This window comes from Furipterus horrens, unplaced genomic scaffold (genome assembly GCF_987537825.1).
Source record: "Furipterus horrens unplaced genomic scaffold, mFurHor1.1.pri manual_scaffold_3, whole genome shotgun sequence".
Classification (NCBI taxonomy): Eukaryota; Metazoa; Chordata; class Mammalia; order Chiroptera; family Furipteridae; genus Furipterus; species Furipterus horrens.
Genome location: NW_028327173.1, coordinates 85818840 through 85828377, shown reverse-complemented (window position 1 = coordinate 85828377; position 9538 = coordinate 85818840). Strand labels below are relative to the sequence as shown.

The 9538-nt window shown below is 42.2% G+C and overlaps 1 pseudogene; it reads left to right on the top strand.

Annotated features, from left to right (window-relative positions):
- Positions 1 to 5605: 5605 nt before the first annotated feature.
- Positions 5606 to 9277, top strand: LOC150015436 (annexin A2-like; annotated as a pseudogene).
- Positions 9278 to 9538: the final 261 nt, after the last annotated feature.

Sequence of the window (9538 nt, the reverse complement as noted above, 5' to 3'; positions counted from 1 at the left end):
GAAAAGCTTAGGTAAATTATAAATTTGGTAAAATATCAAGGTGTGACTATTAAATTATGCTACTTTGGGAGGTATGTTATGGAAATAAACTTTATTATTTTTATTACTTTTTAGTCATAAGAAGATTATGTTGTTAGTTATTTGTGGAGAAGTACCTGTTTCTAAATGATAGTTCAGACATCTGGAAATCTTTCACACATTAAAAAATGTGACTTTAAAAAGTCTACTTCCTTTGCTTTTTCTCTTTATTGATTTTTATATTTATTTTTAATCTAGTCTATCAAATAGGAATGCAGTTTTTGGTAATAGAGGGCTAGGTGATTCAGACCAACCATCTTGCTAAAAATAAAGCTAAAGCAATGCTGATAAAATATAAAATTCAGTTTTTAAATCATCAAAGAATTAATAAGGTTGTGAGAAATTGCTAGTTGACGTCTGGGAAAAGAAAAAATCAAGAGAATGAACTTAATGTTTGGAGCTACTCTTGTCCTGGGGAACATTTGCAAATCTTGAAAGGAGAATTAAAATATTATTTTTTTGGAACTTATTTAGATTTTAATTTGAACAAAAACTTTACAAAATAATTTATGAAACAAAAATATGAACACTCACTGGGTATTTGATCATGGTAAGGAATTATTTCTTTTTTTATTACATATTTTTACATTTTAATATATTTTTTTGTTTTTTTAAAGTATATTTTATTGATTATGTTATTATAGTAGTCCCAATTTTTTTCCCTTTGTTCCTCTCTGCCCAATACCACACTTCACTTCAGCAATCCCACCCCCTTTACTTCATGTCCATGTGTCGTGCATATAAGTTCTTTGGCTTCACCCTTTCCTACATTATTTTTAACTTCCCTCTGTCTATTTTGTACCAACCGATTATGCTTCTTTTTAAAAAATAAAATATGTTTTATTGATTATGCTGTTACAGTTGTACCAATTTCTTTTCCCTCTGCTCCCCTCCACCCAGTTACCCACCCTCCCTCCAGTTGTCCCCCCCACCTTAGTCCATGCCCATTGGTTGTGCATATAGTTCTTCTCAACTTCTTCCTGTCTACTCCACTCCCTCCTACTGTGCTTCTTAATTCCTGCATCATCTCACTCCCTTTTCCCCCTCCCCCCTCCCCATTGACCTCCCCCCTATGTTCCCCATACCTATAATTCTTTTTCCACTCTCATTGCCTACTTAGTGGGCCTTTGTTTTGATTCCCTAGCTTCTGTTGTTGGTTGTTGTGATACAGTTTTCATTTTAATGTTCATAGTTTTGATCCTCCTTCTTCTAAACCAGTCCCTTTAACATTTCGTATAACAGTGGTTTGGATCTAATGAACTCTCTTGGTTTTACTTTGTCCTGGAAGCACTTTCTCTGCCCTTCTATTCTGAATGACAGCTTCGCTGGATAGAGTAATCGTGGCTGTAGGTTTTTGATTTTCATACTTTGAATATTTCTTGCTAGTCCCTTCTTGCCTGCAGAATCTCCTTTGAGAAATTAACCGATAGTCTAATTGGGACCCTTTTGTATGTAATTCTTTTCTTCTCTCTTGCTGCTTATAAGATTCTCCCTTTATCTTTAATTTTTGACATTTTGATTATAATGTGTCTTGGAGTGGTTCTCCCTGGGTCCAGTTTTTTTCGAACTCTCTATGCTTCCTGGACCTGTAAGTCTATTTCTTCCCCCAAGTAAGGGAAGTTCTGCTTCATTAATTTTTCACATAATTTTTCAATTTCTAGTTCTTTTTCACCTCCTGGCAACCCTATAATTCAGATATTCACTCTCTTATAGTTGTCCCAGAGGTTTCTGAGCTTCTCCTCATTTTCCTCATTTCTCATTTCCTCTTTCTTCACTGGTTGGCTGTTTGTTCCTTCCCTATGTTCCACAATTTGTTGATTTGATCCCTGGTTTTCTTCCCCTCACCACTGGTTTTGTATGTGTTTTCATTCATTTCAGCAGGACTAGTCTTCATTCGTTCCCCATCTTGATTAAATCCCGCTGTTATTTCTGTAAGCTGTCTTATAACTATAGCTCTGAACTGAGCCTCAGAAAGGTTATCTATCTGTTCGTCTGTTAATTCGTGTATTTGCTTTCTGGTCAGCTGCGTGATTGGGATCTCTATCATTATCCCTGCCATCTCAGCAGTTTTTGCTTCCTGGGCAAGGCTGTCGCACCTCCTATGCTATAGGGGGCAGAACCCCATGCACTTGTTACTACTGGTCAACCCTTCTCACCACACTGTGGCGCTTTGTGTGGGGGTGGGCATCCAAGATGGATTCCTGCCGTTCTCTCTCTGCTGAGAGACTGGTAGCCTCTTCCTTCATCCCCACTCCCTCTGGGCCTCAGAGTCTGAGGCAATGGGGGGGTCTGCCTTCCCCGGCGTTGGAATCGTGAGCTGACAGGTTTGGTCTGCAGTTAGGGGTGCTCCCCAGGTGCTTCTCGCCTCCCCTTAATTACAGGTGTCTGTGCTTACTGCAGTACCACTGCCAGTCGCCGCTGCTGCTGCCGCTGCCAGCACAGCTTGACCTCTCCGCCCCAGCTTCGTCCCTCCTACCCGTCAATACGAGCACCACTGGTTTATAACTTCATATGCTGGACTTCCACATAGTTTTATTTTCTGGAACTTCTGGTTATTTCTGGTTTTGTGGTAGTTGTATTCTTTCATAGTTGGGGAAAGAGACAGAGCTTGTCAGTCTAGGCTTCCATCTTGGCTGGAAGGCCCCAATTATGCTTCTTAATCCCTGCACCATTTCCCCATTTCTCCCCCTTCCCCCTCCCAGCTGATAACCCTCCAGATGATCCCCATACCTATGATTCTGTTTCTATTCTGGTTTGCTTAGTTGGGTTTTGTTTTTATTTTTTAGATTCAGTTGTTGATAGTTGTGAGTTTGTTGTCATTTTAATGTTCATGATTTTGATCTTCTTTTTTTTAAATAAGTCCCTTTGACATTTCATATAATAATGGCTTGGTGATGATGAACTCCTTTAGCTTTACCTTGTCTGGGAAGCACTTCATCTGCCCTTCCATTCTAAATCATAGTTTGCAGGATAGAGTAACCTTGGATGTAGGTCCTTGCTTTTCATTCTTTTCATCACATTGAATACTCCTTGCCAGTCTCTTCTTGCCTGCAAAGTTTCTTTTGAGAAATCAACTGATAGTCTTATAGGTACCCCTTTGTAGGTAACTCTGCTTTTCTCTTGCTGCTTTTAAGATTTTCTCTTAACCTTCAACCTTTGGCATTTTAATTATGATGTGTCTTGGTGTGGTCAACTTGTTTGGGACTCTGTGTTTTCTGGACTTGTATGTCTTTTTCCTTCGCCAAATTTGGGAAGTTTTTCTCCATTATTTTTTTCATATAAGCTGCTCTTTCTCTTCTCCTTCTGGCACCCCTATGATTCAGACGTTCGTACATTTAAAGTTGTCCCAGAGGTTTCTAAGCATCTCCTCATTTTTTTTTCAATTCTTGTTCTCTCATTCTGTACTGGTTTACTGTTTTTTTCTTTCTTATGTTCCAAATCATTGATTTGAATCCCAGTTTCCTTTTCTTCACCATTGGTTTTGTGTGGCTTTTCCTTCATTTCATTTAGCATAGCCTTCACTTCTTCCCTTAAGCGTTTGCTATACTTAAGCATATCTGTCAAGACTGAGCATCTGTATCACCAGTGTTTTGAACTCTGTGCCTGTTAGGTTGGCTATCTCCTCATCACTTAATTCTCCCACTGGAACCTTGATCTCTTTCTTCTTCTGGGCCATACTTCTCTGTCTCCTCATCTTGACAGGTTCCTGTGTTTGTTTACCACTGTGTCTTAGGTAGAGCTGTCGCATCTGTTACATTATACGGGGCAGAGCCTTAGGTATTTGGCAGTACGGGCAACCTGTTTCATCACATTGCGGCGCTGTATGTGGGGGAGGGGTCTGAGAGGGAACAATGCTGTTTGCTCAGCCCTCGGCCCTCTTCAGACACTTCTCCCACTTCTGTATGAGACTGGCACCTCTCTAGCTGTTGCCCTGGCTGTCCTTCCCAGAGTGGGTGGGTCTGCAGACATTCTAGGACTGTGGAGCCCTTTAAACAAGTGCACTCTACTGAGAGACAGTCAGTTTCTTCCTCTACCCTAACCCCCACTGGTTTGCACAGTTAGAAGCAATGAGGCTTTTTTCCCCCCAGAGCTGGGGCTGTGAGCTGTGTGGTCTGGTTTGGTGCTGGGAATGCTCCCCAGCTGTCCCTCCCTACTTTTAAAACTGTGACTGCGCTTTCCGACAGCCTGCCACTGCCCCTGCCACTGCTGCTGTCACACCATGTCCTCTCTGCCCCGCCTCTACCCCTCCTGCCTGTCTGGATGAGTATTTCTTTTATGTATCTTTGTTTGTTGGACTTCCATGCAGCTCAGTTTTCTGGAACTTCTGGTTGTCTTTAGTTTTGAGGTGTTGTATTCCTTCTTAGTTGTGGAAGGAGATGTAGCGTGTCTAGCTATGCCTTTAGAAGTTGGAGAACTGAAATATTGAACTGCACTTTTAAAAACCTCTTGAGTCTGGGGAGAAAAAGCTATGGTCCAGAGCTTGCCAAGGTCGGGAGACTGGGACACACCCCAACCTGGGATTGAAACCCTGAAGAACTGCCCCCTAAATGCAAAAGTCGACTAGAACTAAATAAGCCCTCCTGTGAACCGCAGCCTCTCTTCAGGAGATTTGAAAGGCCTAGGAAATCTAAAACCTTAACGTTAGAATAGGATTAGTATGGGTGTTATAGTGTACCCATGATTATGGTATAAGCAACAAAATTTTTCTCTGGAACAAGATATGTCATCCTAGCTCTCTAATTATTTCTACAAATAATTTTTATATATAAATATATAACATACTATAAAAATTAGCATGAAAAATTATTGAAGCTAATAAAATATGTGTGTGTATGTGTGTGTGTGTGTGTGTTTATCAGTCAAATACTTTAGAGGATCATTCTACTCAAATCAGGAACAAGACAAGGATGCCTGTTACCTCAATTATTGTACATTGCTTTGGAATGTTTGCTAATGCAATTAAACAAGAGAAAACAATTAGATTCATAAGAACTGGAAATAAAGAGGCAAATTTGTCAATAATACAATTGAATATTTGGAAAAACTAAAATAGTGAATGGAAAAGTACTACAAGTCATAAGACAATAAAGTTGCTGGACATAAAATTAGCATACCATATACATAAACTATAAACAGTTTGAAGATATAATGGAAGAGAAGACCAAATATACAATAACAAATTTAAATACCTATACATAAAACTAATAAGAAATATGCAAAAATAAAAGAAAAACTGTAAAACACTCCTGACAGATGTAAAAATAGCTTTGAACAGATGAAAAAAAAATACATATTTTTGAACAGGAAAACTCATCATTATAAAAATGCTATTTCTCCCAAAATGAGTATAAATTTAATATAACCTTAATAAAAATAGCCTCAAAAAATTCCCCAGAACTAGACAAATTAATTATAAAGTTTATATGAAAGAATAAAAAAAGAACCCTGAGAATAGCCAGGAAGTATTTGGAGAGAACATTTATTGCACGGTTAATCCTATTAGAATATAGTAAGGCTTGACATCTGGGGATACTCACAGCTTTCAGCACCCGGCCCACCTTCTTTCAAGATGTCTGCTGTTCAAAAAATTCTGTGCAAGTTCAGCTTGGAGGATGATCACTCTATACCCCCAAATGCAAATGGGGGTATAGAGTGATGCCAACTGGGATGCTCTGTGTGTGTGTGTGTGTGTTTAAGTATATTTTACTGCTTATGTTACCCTGGCTGGTTTGGCTCAGTGGATTGAGCGTCGGCCTGCGAGCTAAGTGTCGCTGGTTCGATCTTCCAGTCAGGGGACATCAGAGAAGGAAAACTCTGATTCCAAAAAAACCTCCGCTGCCTTGTGGCATACCTTTTCAGGGGAAAGGCTAAGGGAGTAAACCCCGACAGAAAATCCGGAGCTGGAGTCCCTAAGGCGGTTTGACATTGTAGTCAACACCGGCAACTCCTGTGGCGCACCTGAAGCCAAGCTGTATTGACTCCGTCTTTCCCTTGGACACTTCAGCTGCGAAGAGAGGGGGAATCTGCTGCATGGGCAACAGCAGACCCTCCATATCACCCTGCCCAGGCTCTGTAGCTTCATCGCAAGATGTCGATTCAACACAGGAGGAGACAGATACCGTGTCACTCCCGAGTCGGACTGCACAGCCATTCTCGGCGGTGCAGATAGACTCTTAAGAAGCTACACCATCGTCTCTCGAGACGGATGGCTGCCGACGACGACGACTGCTTATGTTGTTACAGTAATTTCAATTTTTTCCCCTTTGCTCCCCTCTGCCCAGTACCCCCCTTCCTTCCAGCAATCCTACACCACTTAATTCATGTCCATGGGTCGTGCATATAAGTTCTTTGGCTTCGCCCTTTCCTATATGATTCTTAACATACCCCTGTCTATTTTGTACCAACCGATTATGCTTCTTAGTCCCTGCACCATTTCCCCACTTCTCCCCCGCCCCACTCCCAGATGATAACCCTCCAAGTGATCCCCATACCTATGATTCTGTTCCTATTCTGGTTTGCTTAGTTGGGTTTTGTTTTTATTTTTTAGATTCAGTTGTTGATAGTTGTGAGTTTGTTGTCATTTTAGTGTTCATAGTTTTGATCTTCTTTTTCTTAAGTAAGTCCCTTTGACATTTCATATAATAATGGCTTGGTGATGATGAACTCCTTTAGCTTTACCTTGTCTGGGAAGCACTTTGTCTGCCCTTCCATTCCAAATGATAGCTTTGCTGGATAGAGTAATCTTGGTGGTAGGTTTGCTTTTCATTATTGAATACTGCTTGCCAGTCCCTTCCTGCCTGCAAAGTGTCCTCTGAGAAATCAGCTGATAGTTCTATAGGCACCCCCTTGTAGGCAACTCTCTGCCTTTCTCTTGCTGTCCCCAGGACTCTCTCTTTATCTTTCACCTTAGGCATATCAGTCATGATGTATCCTGGCATGGTCCCCTCTGGGTCCAGCTCACCCAGAACCCTCCATGCTTCCCAGACCTGTAGGTCCATCTCCTTCTCAAAATTTGGGAAGTTTTCCTCATTTTTTCCAATTCTTACTTCCTCATTCTGCACTGGTTGACTGTTTTTTTCTTCCTTATGTTCCAAATCATTGATTTGAACCCCAGTTTTCTTCCCTTCACCATTGCTTTTGTGTGGATTTTCTTTTGTTTCACTTAGCATAGCCTTCACTTCTTTTATGTGTTTTCCATACTCAAGCATATCTGTCAAGCCTGTGAGCATCTTTATCATCAGTGTTTTGAATTCTGCATCTGTTAGATTGGGTTGGCTATCTCCTCATCACTTAGTTCTCCCACTGGAACCTTGGTCCATTTCCCCTTTTGGGCCATACTTCTCTGTATCCTCATTCTGACAGGCTCCTGTGTTTGTTTGCCTTTGCGTCCCAGGTAGAGCTCTGTGAGGTCCCTGTTACGTTGTAAGGGGCGGAGCCTTAGGTATTTGTCAGTACATGGCAACCTGTTTCACCACGTTGTGGTGCTGTATGTGGGGGAGGGGCCCGAGAGGGAACAATGCCACCTGCCCATCGCTCGCCCCTTTTCCAGGCACCTCTCCCACTTCTGCACCAGACTGGCGCCTCTCTAGCTGCTGCCCTGGCTGTCGTTCTCAGAGTGGGTGGGTCTGCGGAAGTTCTAGGACCATGGGGGCCCGTGATACAGGCGGACTCTGCTGATACCATCAGTTTCTGCCTCCACCCCAACCCCTACTGGTCTGCACGGTCAGAAACAATGAGGCTTGATTTTCCCTGGTGCTGGGACCATGGGCTTCGATGTCTGGTGAGGAGCTGGAAATGCTCCCCAGGTGTCCCTCCTGACTTATTAAAAAGTGTGACTGCATTTTCTACTGGCCTGCCGCTGCTGCCACCACCAGTCCACCTCCTCTCCTCCCCAGCTCCACCCTTCCTACCTGTCTGGATGAGTATTTCTTCTTCTTCTTTTTAAAAATAATTTATTTATCTGTTTTTGTTTGTTTTCTTGTTTGTTTTATTTTTAGAGAGAGGATAAAGGAGAATGAGAGGGAGAGAAACATCACTCTGTGGTTTCCTCTCACTCGTGCCCCCAACTGGGGACCTGATGTGCAACCTCGTCATGTGCCCTGACTGGGAATCGAGCCAGCGACACTTGGCTCGCAGGCCGACACTCAACAGAGTATTTCTTCTTTATATCTTTGTTTGCTGAACTTCCATGCAGTTTGATTTTCTGGAACTTCTGGTTGTTTCTAGTTTTGAGGTAGTTGTATTTCTTCTTAGTTGTGTAGGGAGATGCAGCGTGCCTGTTTACGCCTTCATCTTGGCCAAAGTCACTGTCCAACTGGGATGCTTTTAACATTGAGATGGCCATCCAGACCAAAGGTGTGGGTGAGGTTACCACTGTCAACATTTTGACCAACTACAGCAATGAACAGAGACAGGATGTCACCTTTGCCTACTAGAAAATGACCAAAAAGGAACCTGCATCAGCACTGAAGTAGCCTTGTCCGGCCACCTGGAGAGGGTGATTTTGGAGCTATAGAAAACATTTGCTCAGTCTGATGCTTCTGAACTAAAGGACTTCATGAAGGAGCTTGGGACTAATGAGGACTCTCTCATTGAGGTCACCTGCTCAAGGTCCAACCGGGAACTGTGGGAAATTAGCGGAGTGTACAAGAAAATGTACAAGGCTGATCTGGAGAAGGACATTATTTCCGATACATCTGGTGACTTCCACAAGCTGGTGGTTGTTTTTGCAAAGGGTAGAAGAACAGAAGATGGTTCTGTCATTGATTATGAAATAATTAACCAAGATGCCTGGGATCTCTATGATGCTGGAATGAAGAGGAAAGGAACCGATCTTCCCAAGTGGATCAGCATCATGACTGAGTGGAGCGTGTGTCACAGCCAGAAAGTATTTGACATGTTGGAGAACATCAAGAAGGAAGTCAAGAGAGACCTGGAAAAGGCTTTCCTGAACTTCATCCAGTGTATCCAGAACAAGCCCCTATATTTTGCTGATTAACTATTGGATTCTGTGAAGGGCAATGGGACACACGATAAGGTCTTGATACGAATCATGATCTTCTGAAGTGAAGTGGACATACTGAAAATCAGGTCTGAATTCAAGAAAAATTATGGCAAGTCCCTGTATTACTACATCCAGCAAGACGCAAAGGGTGACTACCAGAAAGTGCCACTATATCTGCGTGGTGGGGATGACTGAGGCCTGAGGCAGCTCAAGTATCCAAGAGTGGTGCTTCCTGCTAACGAGTCTAGAAAACCAGCTTGCAACTATTAGCCCTCTGTGCCCATCCCTATGAGGAAGATGTTAGGATTGCCCCTGCCCAACCTTATTTTAGTTGCCTAAGCATTGCCTGGCTTTCCCCTCTAGAGTCTCCTTTTAGCCAAAGAATGAACATTCCAAGAAGTTGGAAGTGAAATCTATGATGTGAGACACTTTACAATAAATAGATAAATAAACTGA